Source organism: Taudactylus pleione, unplaced genomic scaffold (genome assembly GCF_031769625.1).
Source record: "Taudactylus pleione unplaced genomic scaffold, aTauple2 ptg000036l, whole genome shotgun sequence".
Taxonomy (NCBI): Eukaryota; Metazoa; Chordata; class Amphibia; order Anura; family Myobatrachidae; genus Taudactylus; species Taudactylus pleione.
Window position 1 is genome coordinate 5077516 of NW_028284438.1, and position 16925 is coordinate 5094440.

The 16925-nt window shown below is 45.1% G+C and overlaps 1 long non-coding RNA gene across 1 annotated transcript; it reads right to left on the minus strand.

Moving 5' to 3' along the window:
* Nucleotides 1–276: 276 nt before the first annotated feature.
* Nucleotides 277–8386, minus strand: LOC148538803 (uncharacterized). Its single transcript, XR_015871404.1, has 2 exons — nucleotides 7763–8386; nucleotides 277–1782 (listed from the first exon to the last, which is right to left on the minus strand). It is a non-coding gene; the product is annotated as an uncharacterized LOC148538803 (long non-coding RNA).
* Nucleotides 8387–16925: the final 8539 nt, after the last annotated feature.

The window sequence follows — 16925 nt, forward strand, 5'->3', positions numbered from 1 at the left end:
GCTGGCCAGTCCATCCGGCTTACCAAATTTTCTGTATACCAGTCTAGCGTTGCCCTGGAAACATGGCAAATGACATTGTCTCCCTGATAAAAAGATTTGTTGTTTCCATAGAACTGCACATGCATGGGTCTACCTACCAAGTGTTCTTGTCGAAACCACCACATTAGTGGCCATTTGGAACTCATGTACAATGGTATTCATTTCACTTGCGCGGGGGTGTCCAATCACTTTTGTCTAAATAGTGTAATTACAAGCATGGAATAAAAAAAGAATACACAGAGAACAATAATATTTAATTGCATTACGCTAATATTTGTATATTAGCTTTACATTAAAAATACTGCCATAAAACGCATAGGAAACTTGTAATTAAGTTCTGTCCCAAAACATCATATTTTACGTTACACTAGCAGTTATTCCTGTGCAGGATTAGTAGGGCGATGTATCAATTTTTCTAAAGAGCAAGGAATTTACCCTTAGCAACCAATTAGCTTCTAGCTAGCATTTATCAAGTACCCACAAAATGCTAGCTAGAAGTTGATTGGTTACTATGGGCAACTTCCCACTCTTTAGAAAGTTTAATACATTACCCCCTAGGTTAGGCCTCTTAAGCCAGGGTTTCCCAAACTCATTCCTCCATTTTTCCTAGTTGGTGTTGATCACTGGCTGACATTTGAAAAAATCCACAGGTGGACCTAATTATTTCACTTGTGATTCTGTGGAGACACCTGGAAAACGAACTGTTAAGATGGCTACACATCTAAAGATTATCTGTCTGGTTGATGAATGGTTGGAATGAAAATCTGGAAAAGTATGAACGCTAATGACAATCAGCAATCTGCTCCCAAACGCCGGAAAATGGACAAAAACTGTTGTTTGTTAAATGTTTGATCTAAACAATTTGTTCAAACTTTTCTGAACGACCATTTTCATCTGTTTTCTGGCATTTAGGAGCAAATTGCTGATCATCATTTATTCCCATAAATTACCAGATTTTCATTCCAACCAATCAACTAGTTGGCTTTAGTGCTCCCTGAGGAATGAGTTTGGAAAACACTGTCTTAAACCAACAAAAATAGCACCACACAGATCACATAAAGCAATTCCTATATGGTATTATTTTACTTCCTCAATTCTGGATTATTTTCTGCAGTCATCTTTTGATTCATAAATAAGAAGTCATGCTGCTAGCTTTAATTACCTGCTGTGAGCAAATCACTATCTGATTTTATGCATATCAAATATGTACAAAAGCAGCATTTCAATACCTAGATTGCCACACCTTGATCACACGATAATGCATGACTACATTTCAATACAGAAAACAGCCAGAGGCCATTTTGTCCATCTACTAATCAAGTTCTTACTCACATTTTATGCTAATTTGCAAGATTTAGAGCAGGTTTAGAAGATGAACTTCAGATGTTTAACCCAAACAAAATAGTTCATAATTATAGTGAAAGGCAAATATTTTGAAAACATTACATTTACTGCTACATTTTTTAATTTGAAAAATAGATTATTCAATTCTAAAAAAAATAGTTATTTTGAGCAACTGATTTAGTACAATTCCAAAATATTTGTGCTACAATTAAGAATATTTAATTGTAATCGAAAATAAATAAAGAAAATTTAGTTTGGAGAAGCAGTCTTTTCAAAGTCCACAGTTTTAGATGCTAAAGTCTTGCAAGAAATGTGAGCTACATTCAGGTGCAGTCTTCTCCAGACAGCAATGGAGGCAAGTCAATGTCTACTGTTCTCCTTGGAATGTTCTTGAGTGTCCTGCAGACAAGTGAAAATGCAAAATGTATTTATAAAGTGTGCAATACATCTACATATTTCAAAATTACCTTTATTTATAGTACATATTTTATACTTGCGTTGTGCTATGTAGTGTGTTAGGCCAATATATCTGTCAATGTGTACCCAGCATAGCAATTGAATGGCCAGTATATCTAGTGTTCATCGGCCAGTGTACCAGTGATATGTCTGTGAACGACCTCGTACACAGACATATCGTATCTGTACAGCACGATCTGCAGATATATTTGTTAGGCGTGTTCCCAGCTTTAAGAAAGTCGCCTACTTATATACATCATGTTATGTGATCTGGACCAAAAGGTTATCTTTGAATCAAAACTCATAAAGACACGTCCCCTTTTCGGGCACATGTGCGCACGCAGAAGTGCTCTTGCTCTGGGTCCGGTGCCCTGCCTGCTGCCGGACCTAGAGTGAACACTACAATATACACTAGAAAAACAGAAAATGTATTCTTGTGGTAACTTCCTGGAATGACACCATTGGGAGCCATTTCTATTGAGAACAATGGCTGTGATTTGCCAAAGTTCAGACTGTTTACCCAGCAATTTGCAGCCACAAACATCACAGATTTTCTTTAGCAGTCCATAAAGGTGCACAAAGTTAATCTACTGTTATTTACGTACATGGGACAGAACTAAATGGTCCCCTTAGTGTAAAAGTGACTACTTGAAGAAGCATACAAATTTTTTGCCTATATAATGCCCTTAACTTTCTATTGGGGTGCTTCAATTCAGCGGGGGTTGAACAGCGCCGGGAAGTTGGTGCCGGAGCTATTCAATTCAGCGCGCTGTTTAGTCCGACACTTACAAGTTAACTCTGATAATGCCGGTTCTTGCGTCTTAACCTGGGCGTTTAGTCGCGAAAACAGGCATTCTCTGACTAAGGTGCCGGCCGCGAGGCTGTTAGCACCCTCAGGAATAAATAATTTAGTCGATCTAACAGCGTGCTGAATTGAATAGCTCTGGGAGCACCCTCCCAGCACTATCAACAGCGTGCTGACTTGAATAGGCCACAATGTGTTACTGACACGTAAACTAGTAACAGTGTACAGTAACTTATAACAATGAAACATCATTGAAAGCTTTACAGCACACACACTGTATGGTTGTGGACAGTTAAAAGGACGACAATGTCTAGAAAGACACCAGATGTTAGACAGACAATAGATCGACAAAGGCAAAAGATGGACATGAAAATGGTCGACACATTAATTTCTTCACCCTAACCATGTTTTAATGCTTCATTACCAGGATTTAAAACAGAAAACTTTTTTTAATGTTTTTTTCCAACCCTGCGGAGAACCATCAATGGTTGATGGCCATCCTTAGTGCTCCTGTGCTGATTGTAAAAACAGATATGATTTCACATTCCTAGGGGGTAAAGAGCTATTCAATTGTTCTTTGGTTCTCCCTCTAAAGTGACAGATAAAGCACCTAAAAGCCATATTTATCGCGGATTTCTGCTCGAACATAGGCCCATATTCAATTTGAGGCGAAAAGTCCAAATCTGCGATACTTTTTCGCCGATGATGTCATTTTTGCCTGTTTTGCTTTTACCCCGTATTCAATTTAACAAACTTTCCGCCTAGGCGGAAAGTCAATGCAATGTAATAGGCAAAAAAGTTTTGCCTATGAATAGCAGGTGGAAAAAGTGCAGAATTGGGGTTTTGGGGTGCAACGTTGCGGGAACCCCCCTGCAGCCTTCAGACAGTCCCCCAAAAGTAAACTGTCAAAAAAACACTTAACACCCCAAAAAATCACTTTCATTTTGGGGGTGAAAAAAAAATGTTGGGGCACAAAGTTAAAAACTAGCGAACTTGACTCTGGGGGGGTACCCAAGTATGCCCCAAGTGTTTTTTTTTATTGCAGGTGCTTGCGGAAGGTGGATTTTTCACGATTTTTTCAACTTCACTTTAGCAACTTTTAAACATGCTGACCCCCATTTTCATGTACCCCAAATTTGCTGGAATAACTTATTTTCTTGAAAAAATACACCTGAATACTATTCTGCACCACGTATAGAAAAAAGCTATTTAGCAGCTATTCAGCCAGTTTAAAAGCCCCATATACCTTCAGCAAGCCAAATCGGGGGGTGCCATAGGGAACCCCCATGTCAGTACATCTTTTGGGGGGGTGTCAGGCTGATTTCCCCAAAACTGACAGTACTTTCCGCCTGTTCAAGTTTCACCGGGTCCCGTTTTCACATACTTTCAAATTGAATACGGGGTAAAGCAGGCACACGCGCGTTACTTTTCCGCCTACAAAACAGGCGAAAAGTCCGGGACGCGATAAAGTATCGCGGCTCGGCTCAAATTGAATAATAGGAGGGTATAGAGATCTGCAATAAGTAAAAACAATTTAATAACTCCCGGTCACTTTAGACATTGTATGTATTATGTTCTGCTATAAATAGCATATACAGTCAGGTCCATAAATATTGGGACATTGACAGAATTTTCATATTTTGGCCTCTATTCACCACCACAATGGCTTTGAAATGAAACAAACAAGATGTGCTTTAACTGCAGACTTTCAGATTTAATTTGAGGGTAATTACATCCAAATCAGGTGAACGGTGTAGGAATTACAACGGTTTCTATATGTGCCTCCCACTTTTTATGGGCCAAAAGTAATGGGACAAACTAAACAATCCTAAAATCTAACTTTCACTTTTTAATACTTTGTTGCAAATCCTTTGCAGGCAATAACAACTTGAAGTCTGGAACGCATAGACATCACCAGACACTGGGTTTCATCCCTGGTGATGCTCTGCCAGGCCTCTACTGCAAATGTCTTCAGTTCCTGCTTGTTCTTGGGGCATTTTCCCTTCAGTTTTGTCTTCATCAAGTGAAATGCATGCTCAATCGGATTCAGGTCAGGGGATTGACTTGGCCATTGCATAACATTCCACTTTTTAGCCTTAAAAAACTCTGGTTGCTTTTGCAGTATGCTTCGGGTCATTATCCATCTGCACTGTGAAGCGCCGTCCAATGAGTTCTGAAGCATTTGACTGAATATGAGCATATAATATTGCCCGAAACACTTCAGAATTCATTCTGCGGCTTTTGTCAGCAGTCACATCATCAATAAATACAAGGGAACCAGTTCCATTGGCAGCCATACATACCCACGCCATGACACTACCACCACCATGCTTCACTGATGAGGTGGTATTTTTTGGATCATGAGCAGTTCCTTCTCTTCTCTTCCCATCACTCTGGTACAAGTTGATCTTTGTCTCATCTGTCCATAGGATGTTGTTCCAGAACTGTAATGGCTTTTTTAGATGTTGTTTGGCAAACTCTAATCTGGTCTTCCTGTTTTTGTGGCTCACCAATGGTTTGCATCTTGTGGTGAACCCTCTATATTCAGTCTTGTGAAGTCTTCTCTTGATTGTTGACTGACACATATACATCTACCTCCTGGAGAGTGTTCTTGATTTGGCCAACTGTTGTGAAGGGGTTTTTCTTCACCAGGGAAATAATTATTTTGTCATCCACCACAGTTGTTTCCCGTGGTCTTCCGGGTCTTTTGGTGTTGCTGAGCTCTCCAATGCGTTTTTTCTTTTTAAGAATGTTCCAAACAGTTGATTTGGCCACATCTAATGTTTTTGCTATCTCTCTGATGGGTTTGTTTTGATTTTTCAGCTCTTTGGATCTCATATTGAGAGTTGACAGCAACTGATTCCAAATGCAAATGTCACACCTAGAATCAACTCCAGACCTTTTACCTGCTTAATTGATAATGAAATAACAAGGGAATAGCCCACACCTGTCCATGAAATAGCTTTTGAGTTGATAGTCCCATTACTTTTGGCCCCTTAAAAAGTGGGAGGCACATATTGAAACTGTTGTAATTCCTACACCGTTCACCCGATTTGGATGTAATTACCCTCAAATTAAATCTGAAAGTCTGCAGTTAAAGCACATCTTGTTTGTTTCATTTCAAAACCATTGTGGTGGTGAATAGAGGCCAAAATCTGAAAATTCTGTCAATGTCCCAATAATTATGGTCCTGACTGTACATCTATATTTTATATATAAATACACATTTTATACAGAGCTACTTTCATCTACTATCCAAAATTAGTATTGAAATCAATTAGTTCTGACTGAAAAAGCCATAAGTGTATACCTGCTCCCAGATGCAGCGAAATGGGGCAGGTACATGGAGTTAAAATGACAGGCTGTTAAAAAGAGGGGATAATGGAATGTGGGGCCTATTCATTAAACCTAAAAATTCTCTGGAGATAATTAGCTTTAGAACTCTCATGGAGTTCTAGCTAATTACAGGTGGAATTCATCATTCCACCTCTCCATAAGTATCTATTCCGACAGCTTTTCGTGAAATAGATACTTTTCCCTGCCTACACTACCTTATCGCATCTGGAAACAGTGCTGCGCATGCGCTGTTACATCTGTAAAACCAGCGCATGCGCAGCACTGCCTACAGATGCGTTAAGTTTGTGTACCCCCCCCCCCCCCCACCCGACTTACCTGTCCGCGGAGCAGCCTCCGGCTCCGTCCTGCTGGTCTGTCATGTGGTTTCCCAGCAAACCACATGACAGATTAGAAAAAAAAAACTTTTTTTTTTTTTGTCTAAACTTTCTTGTGCTCTGCTGGGGAGCACACATGTCCAACCAGCCTCCGAAGCCTGAGGACGGAGCAGAGCGCCGGAGGGACTCGTCGGGGGACCTGCACACGCAGATACAGGTAAGTTTCACCTGCTATTCGCCACCTCACAGTGGCGAATAGTAACTGCATCAAATTCCGAAAATTTATAATTTTCGGAATTTGATGAATACCACAATTTCCACATCCCCATACTAATTTATGGGGAGTGTGGAAATTAACGCAGGGGAACTTAGCAAGGAGATATCTGTGATATCTCCTGTGCTAAGTGGCTACATGAATACCAAAATAACGTTATTTAAGGAAATGTCCTTAAAAACGTTATTTTAGTGTTGATGAATAGGCCCCTTAGACAGGTGACAGGAATGAAGGAGGTAAGGAAGAGGGGTGAGAGAAATGCGAAGAGTCAGGTAAAGGAAAGGTGGGCACACACCAGACGATTTGTCTCCTGATCCTGATGATTGGGCCGAAATATCGTCCACATCGGCCAGTGTGTAACCACTATGCATAACCCTGTGCACTCCTGCGGGTTGTCCATCGGGGACGTTCCGTCAGCCTGCATGTAGGGCCGATGGAACGACCCAGATGCCGATGCTGGCATAGTGGATGGAGCCGGTGCCCGACATATCGGACGTTTGGTCACCACATCATGCAGTATGTATTGACCGCCCGATATATATTGTGTGGTCGGGTGTCGCATCGCTGGACACACACACATCGGCAAGTGTGTACCCAGCTGAAGACTGGCAAGGGAATGAGGTATGAGAAGAGGGAGGAGTTAAAAATATGGAGGCTGGTGTGGAGGAAGAAAAGCAATATAGGCAGATAAGGCTGTGCATACACTAACATATTTAGGTTAGAGAAAGGGGGAATAAAGGAAGTTAGGCAGGTAGGGAGTGAGGACAAAGAGACACCCCCATAAATTGGGCTTTTTCATTGGACTTTTTAGGATTGTTTTGGGCTTGTTTTTTGGCAACACTGACTGCTAAATGTACCAGCAGCATTACACGTCTATTACCCCCAATGTGAATGTACCAGCAGCATTACACGTCTATTACCCCCAATGTGAATGTACCAGCAGCATTACACGTCTATTACCCCCAATGTGAATGTACCAGCAGCATTACACGTCTATTACCCCCAATCTGAATGTACCAGCAGCAGCCACACCATCCTCTAATGCTCCCAATGTACCAGCAGCATTCCTCTTCGCTCAGCTACCCCCCAGGTACCAGCAGTCACACAGCACCATAGTAAATAATAATGATAACAGTGGGAAGCCAGCTGCGGACATGCAGGTGGGATACTCACTCAGGGCAGCAGGTAGATGAAGACTAATAGCACCAGGTCAAAAAGCAGGAAGATCCAGATGTCGAACCAGTAGGAGTGCTGGGATATGGCCTGCAAGCAGCCCTGGGCCTCCCTCCGCCGCTCTGCTAGTCCGGGGGTTTGGCTGCTGCTGGCCTCCTCCTGGGGCTGCGCCCGCTGCCTCGTCTCCATGTGTCCGGGCTGTCCGTTCTGCTCACACTGTGCGCCGGCCGGGTGAGTTTCTGGGATGAGGCGGAGGCCGGAGACTGAGGAAGTGATCACAGCCGGGGAGTGTCCGCTGCGGGCGGGAGCAGTCACAGACAGCGGCGTTCCTCGGGCCGGGATGTGACATCACTGTCTGTGTAGTAGTGGTAAGGGCGTCGGCGTCATGCAGTAATTAATGCATTTACCATAGTTACCAACTGCCCACGGGGCGTTCCGGGCTTTGCAGCTTTTCTGAAAGTAGATTCAGTGTGTCAGCTCCCGTTATGCTCCAGCGGGGTCGTCTGGCGCATCGTCAGCTCGTCCCTACATGCAGCTCAATCTGACGATGCAACTGACGACCCCATGCAGCGAGATGCGTGAGGAGCCGACATGTCGGTCACTGGATTGTCTAATGCAGTGTTGGCTAACCTTGACACTCCAGCTGTTATGGAACTACATAACCTAGCATGCACTGCTACAGTTTTGCTATTAGGGCATGCTAAAACTGTGGCAGGGCATGCTGGGATATATAGTTCCACAACAGCTGGAGTGTCAAGGTTAGCCAACACTGGTCTAATGTGTACCAGCTGCCCAATATGTTGGCTCCACAGCGGAGGGGTAGTCAGTCAGATCGCATGGTAAACGTATCGTTTAATGTGTACCCAGCTTTACCTCCTGTACCGTCCTAGTTCATGTAACTTTACATAAAGGAAGAGGTTTGCAGAATCTGATCTAGTTTCATTCAACATAACCATAACATGATGGCTTTTCTTCCGACTTTCGCCTGGAGCATCCACTATCAGTTAATGTACTCTGACGACATCATTTACTATCCACGTGGACATCTATTGGGAATAGTAAACTGAGATACGTAGTAAAATGATCAACATTATGAATGTAGAGCTGCCTGGTAGAAAACAAGGGTCCCTGGAGAATTTTAAGAATATTGGCCCTGATTCAGAGCCGGACGCTCTGACAGAGCGCTCGCTCTGAGTCAGGGCTTTTTTTTTTATCGAGCGGCCTCCTAGCCGCTCGCATTGCAGTGGGTTGCCACCCACAGCTAATGCGAGCGGCCAGGAAGATGGTCGCGATGGTCAAGACCATCGCAACCATCAGGCTTGCGACGAGACCCTTGTGGTAGGGTCTCGTGGCCGCAAGCCCCAGAGAGCTTTCGGCTCAAACAGAGCCGAAAGCTCTCCCACTGACATCACTTGTGATGTCAGTGGGCCGCCCCCAGACGGTAGGCGTTCTCATGGGAACGCCTCCGTCTGGGCAGCCACCCCCGGCCCGCCCACCAAAGGGGGCGTGCTGTCACTCAACATCGACAGCACGCCCCCTTTGGTGCGAGACCCGGAGTGACGGATTGCCCGTCGCTATCTGGGTCTCGCGCATGCGCACGACGGAGCCGGCTCCGTCGTGCGCATGTGCTCTGGGCCACCATCGACCCTGTTGCGAGCGCTCAGCGCTTGCGACCGGGTCTGAATCAGGCCCATTGTCCGCTAACAGTGATAGACAGGAAACAGTGCAAGTAGCAGTGGGTGAGATGTATTATCTGGAGGCTAACGTCTTTTATTTGTGTGGACCCTCTTCACCTCCGGATCATGGTGAGGCAGGTCCTGATAACGGCCTCATGTATTAACAAACTTTTGCAGAGGAGGGGAGTCTTAACTCACCTCTCCGGCGAATCGCACTCTCCCTCTTTTGGCTTCTGTCTGGAGCTCTGCGCATGTGCTAGTCAGAAACCCCCTCAGCGGTACCTACAGCTCATTAAAAAAAAAAACTTGTTTTTTTAAAGCATAATCCCACAGTGCTATTCATCTGGCAACGACAACTGCAGCGGTCGGAACGGTCATTGCCACTGACCGTTCATACATCTGCCTGCACATCTGCTCTCCTATCTTGAAGATAGTAGCGCCAATAATGACTGACACATTACATTCAGGGAAGCTGATACTGCATCACTTAACGTGTGCAGTTACCGTTTCCCCCCCTATGGCCCCTTCATACATCTCCCCCAGTGTTTGGTATGGATGGCCATCGACCACCATTTGCCACCGATAGTTGGTGGTTTTGCCATCGAAGGTGGACAGTGCTGGGTCAGAAACAAGGCAAGCGTGGTTGCCATGGGGCTCCCACCCATAGCTACATCCACAAGCGCAGGGGTCATTGTGGCACATGTGAACAGGGATTTCTGTATGACACATACCATTAAGTTTAAATCTGATCCTTTGCATGAATGATTCATATGCATGCCCGGCTGTGCCGCAGGGAGACTCTAAGCCGTACGCCCGCTGAGATGTTATTACCAGCGGGCGCCCGGCTCCTTCCCTGCAGCGCTGCGTTAGCCGGAGGCTGAAGTTCTTTTCTGAACTCCAGCTTCCGGGTCTTTCCATGCACACTATGGGAGAGATGTCATGACGTCTCTCCCATAGTTCAGAGGAGCAGCCGGGCGGACAGGACGGCGGCGGATGCAGGAGCGAGGATTAAGATAAGTGGTTTTTTTTGTTTCTTTTTGTACAAGCAGCACTACAGGGGCATTATATGGGGGCGCTACTACAGGGGCACTATATGGGGGCACTACTACAGGGGCATTATATGGGGGCACTAATACAGGGGCATTATATGGGGGCACTACTATAGGGGCACTACTACAGGGGCATTATATGGGGCTCTAATACAGGGGCATTATATGGGGGCACTACTACAGGGGCATAACTATGAAGGCACTACTACAGGGGCATAACTATGGGGGCACTACTATATGATTTCCTTCCTTTCAAATCAAGGGGGTAACGTCGGTGTATCTAAATATATTTTGGGGTAAAAGGTAAAAAAGTTCCCTGACCTCTGAGATAGATAGATAGATAGATAGATAGATAGATAGATAGATAGATATGAGATAGATAGATAGAGTATGTAGTCGGGAAGCCGGCGGACGTAATCCCGACTGCTTTATCCCGGCGAGGGTTAAATGACAGATGTCTAAATCTAGACGCCTGTCATTTTACCGGCGCCCGGCATCCCGATCGAAGTGACGCCGGGCGTGGACAGCCGCGCGGGGGGGGGGTTAGGTTTAGGGCTCCTGGGGTGGGACTTGGGGTTAGGCACCCCCGGGGGGGACTTAGGGTTAGGCACCCCCCTCGGGGGACTTAGGTTTAGGCGGCGGGGAAGGGGGGAATAGGTTTAGGTACTTAGAGGGGGGGTTAGGCACTGGGGGGAAGGTTAGCCACCCCTAAGGAGGGTTGGGGGGGGAGGTTAGGTTAGTAAATATTTACCTTGGGACGATCGGGATTTTCAGCCATGTCGGCCAGCCGCTGTCGGGATTTGAAACGCCAGACTTGCGGTAATTCATACCGATTCCATAGATAGATAATGAGTAAGAGACCCCAGCAGCAGCAGGGAGGAAGTGGCACAGATGTGTTTGCAAAACATATCAAATAAAAGTAAATTACATGTGTCAGTTACATTTCTGACACCTGTAATGGGGCACTTACCACCAGTGTGTCACTCTCCAGTATGAATCTGCATTGCAGCTCTCCTCCCAGCACTGGCTCCTCGTCTCAATCTCTTCTAGGGGTGGAGCTTCTCTGTGCCTGGCTGGGAGTCGGAGTGAGGGAACAGGAAGTGGATGGGAGGAATCAGCAGGGGACAGGAGCGCTATGTCACAGCACAGGCTAAAGTCTCAGTCTATTTAACTAGCTAGACTGAGACAGAGGGCCTGATTCAGACCCGCTCGCAAGCGCATTGCGCTTGCAAGCGGGTCGATGGTGGCCCAGTGCGCACTCGGGGCGTGTGCACTGCGCGAGCCCCGGAGCGAGCACAAAAAGCGCTCGCTCCGGGACTCACTACAAAAGGGGTGGCTGTCGATGTTGATAGACAGCTCACCCCGTTTTGTAGGCGTGGCGGGGGGTGGGTTCACAAACGGAGGCGTTCCCATGCGAACGCCTGCCGTTTGTGGGCGGCCCCACTGACATCACCAGTGATGTCAGTGAGAGGGCTTCCGGCTCTATATGAGCCAGAAGCTCTCTGGGGCTTGCGGCCACGAGACTCTACCACAAGGGTCTCGTCGCAAGCCCGATGGTCGCGATGGTCTTGACCATCGCGACCATCATCATGGCCGCTCTCAATAGTTGTGGGTGGTAACCCACAGCTATGCGAGCGGCCAAGAGGCCGCAACTAAAAAAACCTGCGCCCGCCCTGATTCAGAGCGAGCGCTCGCTTTTTGCGAGCGCCTCTGAATCAGGCCCAGAGAGCAGTCACTGCACCTGCAGTTTCCAGCAGCATGATGATTGTTAATGAAGGATACCTCGATCAGAGACACCCTTCATGTTTATGGGAGTCTGATTCAATGGCGCCCTCTAGTGGCTGGCTAATATTGCCTAATGGTAACGCCGGCCCTGGGGAGGTGTTTTCTCCTGGGATTGCCTGTCCAGACCACGATTAGCAAAGAGAGTGCTTCCAATAGGAAGCCACTCCCTGCCTTTCCGTCCTCCTACCTGGCACATAGGTATACTTGCCGAATTTTAATCTGCCCTCCCTGGGAGAATCCTGAGGAGAGGCAGCAGTCGGGGCAGTGACTAGTGACTAGGAAGTGGGTAGGATGCTGGAGAAGTGCCTACACTTCCTGGGTTGTGGGGGGCTACCTGAAAAATTGCTGTGGCTCCAGTGCCCTGATCACCAGAGCCGTAACTAGACTTTTTGGTGCCCTGTGCCAGAAAGAGCATTGCCACCCCCCTCATTTTTCAAAGAGACATGATGCACCCAAAAAAGGGCCATGGCCTCATGGGGAAGGGCCAGGGAAGAGATAGGGGAGGCCAGGGGATGCTGGGAATTAAATAAGAGGAAGCTACAAGCAAGAATGATAATAAACAGAAATTTGACAGGCCCAAACAGCGCCCCCTGCCCTGTGGTGCCCTGTGCGATGGCACCGGCTGCACTAGCTACAGCCCTGCTGATCGCTGTGCAGTCCTGTCAGTCCCCCGCCCAGCACAGCTTGCACACAGAATCCCCCTTTCAGTGCCGCACTGGAGTCACGGCTACCTCTGCCTGCAGTAGCCCCACGGCGCCGCCAGTCCCCCACCCAGAATTCCCACAGTGTCCCAATGAGAATCTCCGGCAGCAGCAGCAGTGGCTCCACTCTGCCCCCGTGATCAGGCAGCCAGCCCAGTGTCCCACCTTGTGTGTGTGTATTATATAATATATATGTATGTTTATATATATATATGTGTGTGTATATGTCTGTATGTATAATATATATATATACGGTATGTATTTATCTGTCTCTGCCCCCATTCTGACCTTCACTCTGTCCTATGCACCCCCCATGCACTTTGAATTGGCAGCTACATCCTGCCCTCCCTCCATCCCGTCCCACCTTGCTCCTTTCCGCCCATTCCCCCCACCACTAACAAAGTAAATATTTTTGTTTTTTTTTGAAACTATAAAACTTTTTATTGAAAATGTTGTTTTTTTTATTATTACATTTGCAATTTTTGTTAAAAAAAATCTGTTGAATTGTTTACATAAGTTAATGATTAAAAAAATCAACCGTTTTGGGGAATTTTTGGAAATAATATTAGCCACTCAAGTAGTTAAATAGTTGCATATCCTTTCTGATTTGTTTGACTATATGATCATTCATTTGGAGTCAATTCTTAATGAACTTTATGCTTGGTACACATTCGTCGATCAGCGAATGATATATCGCGAGTGCATTGGCGGGTGTGATCAAGTCGGCTCTGCAGCACAGCCAATGCCAATATCTCTGCATGTGTGTACGGGCAACCCGCCGACTGCCCTTACACTTGCTTCAGAGACCGGCGACACTGACCTCACAACTGCACGAGCAAATTAAAATGGTAAGACATATCGAGCGTCCGTTTTGTAAGTGCTTATAGCTCAGATGGACGGCTGATCAGTCTGCTGATACCCAGCATTAGTCAGGAACTGCCTTGGTAATTGTATTAGCACCTACAGAACTAATAGGATGCATTCTCTTGAACATTAGTTTAGTCCACAAAATAACTTGTTCTGTAATGTGTAGGTTGTGGGTGGTAAGGAAAGGGTATGCTGTTAAATGGCGTGCCTAATGTATTAAACTCCAGACATGTAGTTATATAAAGAATACTGCAATTGATCTGTGCCTGTACATGACAACATGGCCATACAAAGCAACACTGGAGGATATTTAAGAAAGTGGACTAAAGAAAAGGCAGAATAATAATGTGAGTAATATGACAATCCCATACTAATTGTTATGAAAATCTTGCAACTGCAAAATACTTGTAATTTCCCAAATATTCACTAGGGGTCAACATTGTCAGCAAGTTACAGGATGGCACAAGACTAAAGGAATATGTATCTTTAACCAGTCAGGCAGTGCCCCTTAGGAAGCTAGAATGCTTGGATTGGGCTTTTTCAGAGTAGTTTGAGATATATATTGTTTTATAAATTGCAACCGTTTAATAAAAGTGTATATAAAATGTTGCCAGTCAGTGTGCAGTAAATCCTTTCTGACTTTTTTTTCTTGCAAACTCTATTTACCCCCATACACCGACCTAGTGGCATTTGGCATGTTACTTATATTTCTGAGACAGTGACTGATGATATACAGCGATAATGTATATGCATTGATATGTTTAATGCTCTTTAGAAGTACACTTAGAGAGAGCATCATTTTAACAGGCACCTTTCTTTAAAATATCGGCTAATGTATCATACTTTACCAACTCTATTAATTTCCTCCCAGTGAGAAGTCTGTTGAGGAGATGCACGTGACAGCTTATGTCAGTGGTTCTGGGAGTGTAGGGTAACTATGTAATATATATTTGCACACTGGCCTTTGGTTTAGAAGTCACCCGGCGGCCATTTTATAAAGTCAGTCCAGTGTTAGTATTCGCACAGTAAAGACCTGGTTTGCTCAGCTCTGCATCCTGTAATTTCTAGGTGATCCTTTAGAAACCTAGATAGTTGTCAAGGAAATCAGAAAGTGTAAGTTCTGGGATATACAGCAGAATCACATGTATGCCAGCACCTAATGCTATAAAGTAATTTTCCAGGTGATCCGAGCATCATCTACATGCAGGTACATCAAGAGCAGTGACTGGCTCGGGTATTGGGGGCGTGGGTAAATGTGAAAAAAAACCGCATTGCACTGGGGGGTGACAGAGGCTGCTTGGCCAGCGGAAGATCCAGGGGGGGGAAGGGTGGCAATAATTTAGTGAGAGAGAGGACTGACTACTGGACTCTCCGCAGGCCCTCACACAGCAGTGTGTGCTGGGCTGGGGAGAGAGGCTTCTACCTCTCCTTACCCGACGTGTCACTGCCTGTTACGGGGCGGGCCCGGGTAAAGCATACCCCCCCCCCACTTTTGGTTCCAAGCTGACACTTTCATGTTTAGTGAGGGGGAGGGCAGAGAGGTTCCTGACTGAGGTAAAAATAGCTGAATTTGATAAAATCTGTCTCTCTGTAAAGAATGTGATTATAGACAGACATGCATTTAACACAGGGTGCAGCTGGATGTATTCAAGCATATGTGGCAAGGCTAAAATTGTTAGCACTAAAGTTTGATTATGGTGCACTCACTGATGAGTTAAAACAGGACGAACTAGTATGTGGTATATGTAACAAAACCATGCATACTCACCTTCTAAGAGAAAAGGGACTGACTTTGGAAACCGCGATACATACAGTCAGGTGCATAAATATTGCGACATTGACAGAATTTTCATATTTTGGCCTCTATTCACCACCACAATGGCTTTGAAATGAAACAAACAAGATGTGCTTTAACTGCAGACTTTCAGATTTTGTTTGAGGGTAATTACATCCAAATCAGGTGAACGGTGTAGGAATTACAACGGTTTCTATATGTGCCTCCCACTTTTTATGGGCCAAAAGTAATGGGACAAACTAAACAATCCTAAATCTAACTTTCACTTTTTAATACTTTGTTGCAAATCCTTTGCAGGCAATTACAGCCTGAAGTTTTGAACGCATAGACATCACCAGACGCTGGGTTTCATCCCTGGTGATGCTCTGCCAGGCCTCTACTGCAAATGTCTTCAGTTCCTGCTTGTTCTTGGGGCATTTTCCCTTCAGTTTTGTCTTCATCAAGTGAAATGCATGCTCAATCGGATTCAGGTCAGGGGACTGACTTGGCCATTGCATAACATTCCACTTTTTAGCCTTAAAAAACTCTTTGGTTGCTTTTGCAGTATGCTTTGGGTCATTGTCCATCTGCACTGTGAAGCGCCATCCAATGAGTTCTGAAGCATTTCACTGAATATGAGCATATAATATTGCCCGAAACACTTCAGAATTCATTCTGCTGCTTTTGTCAGCAGTCACATCATCAATAAATACAAGGGAACCAGTTCCATTGGCAGCCATACATGCCCACTCCATGACACTACCACCACCATGCTTCACTGATGAGGTGGTATGTTTTGGATCATGAGCAGTTCCTTTCCTTCTCCATACTCTTCTCTTCCCATCACTCTGATACAAGTTGATCTTTGTCTCATCTGTCCATAGGATGTAGTTCCAGAACTGTAATGGCTTTTTAGATGTTGTTTGGCAAACTCTAATCTGGTCTTCCTGTTTTTGTGGCTCACCAATGGTTTACATCTTGTGGTGAACCCTCTATATTCACTCTTGTGAAGTCTTCTCTTGATTGTTGACTTTGACACATATACACCTACCTCCTGAAGAGTGTTCTTGATATGGCCAACTGTTGTGAAGGGGTTTTTCTTTACCAGGGAAATAATTCTTCTGTCATTGAACACAGTTGTTTTCCGTGGTATTCCGTGTCTTTTGGTGTTGCTGAGCTCTCCGGTGCGTTCTTTCTTTTTAAGAATGTTCCAAACAGTTGATTTGGCCACACCTAATGTTTTTTGCTATCTCTCTGATCGGTTTGTTTTGATTTTTCAGCCTAATGATGGCTTGCTTCACTGATAGTGAC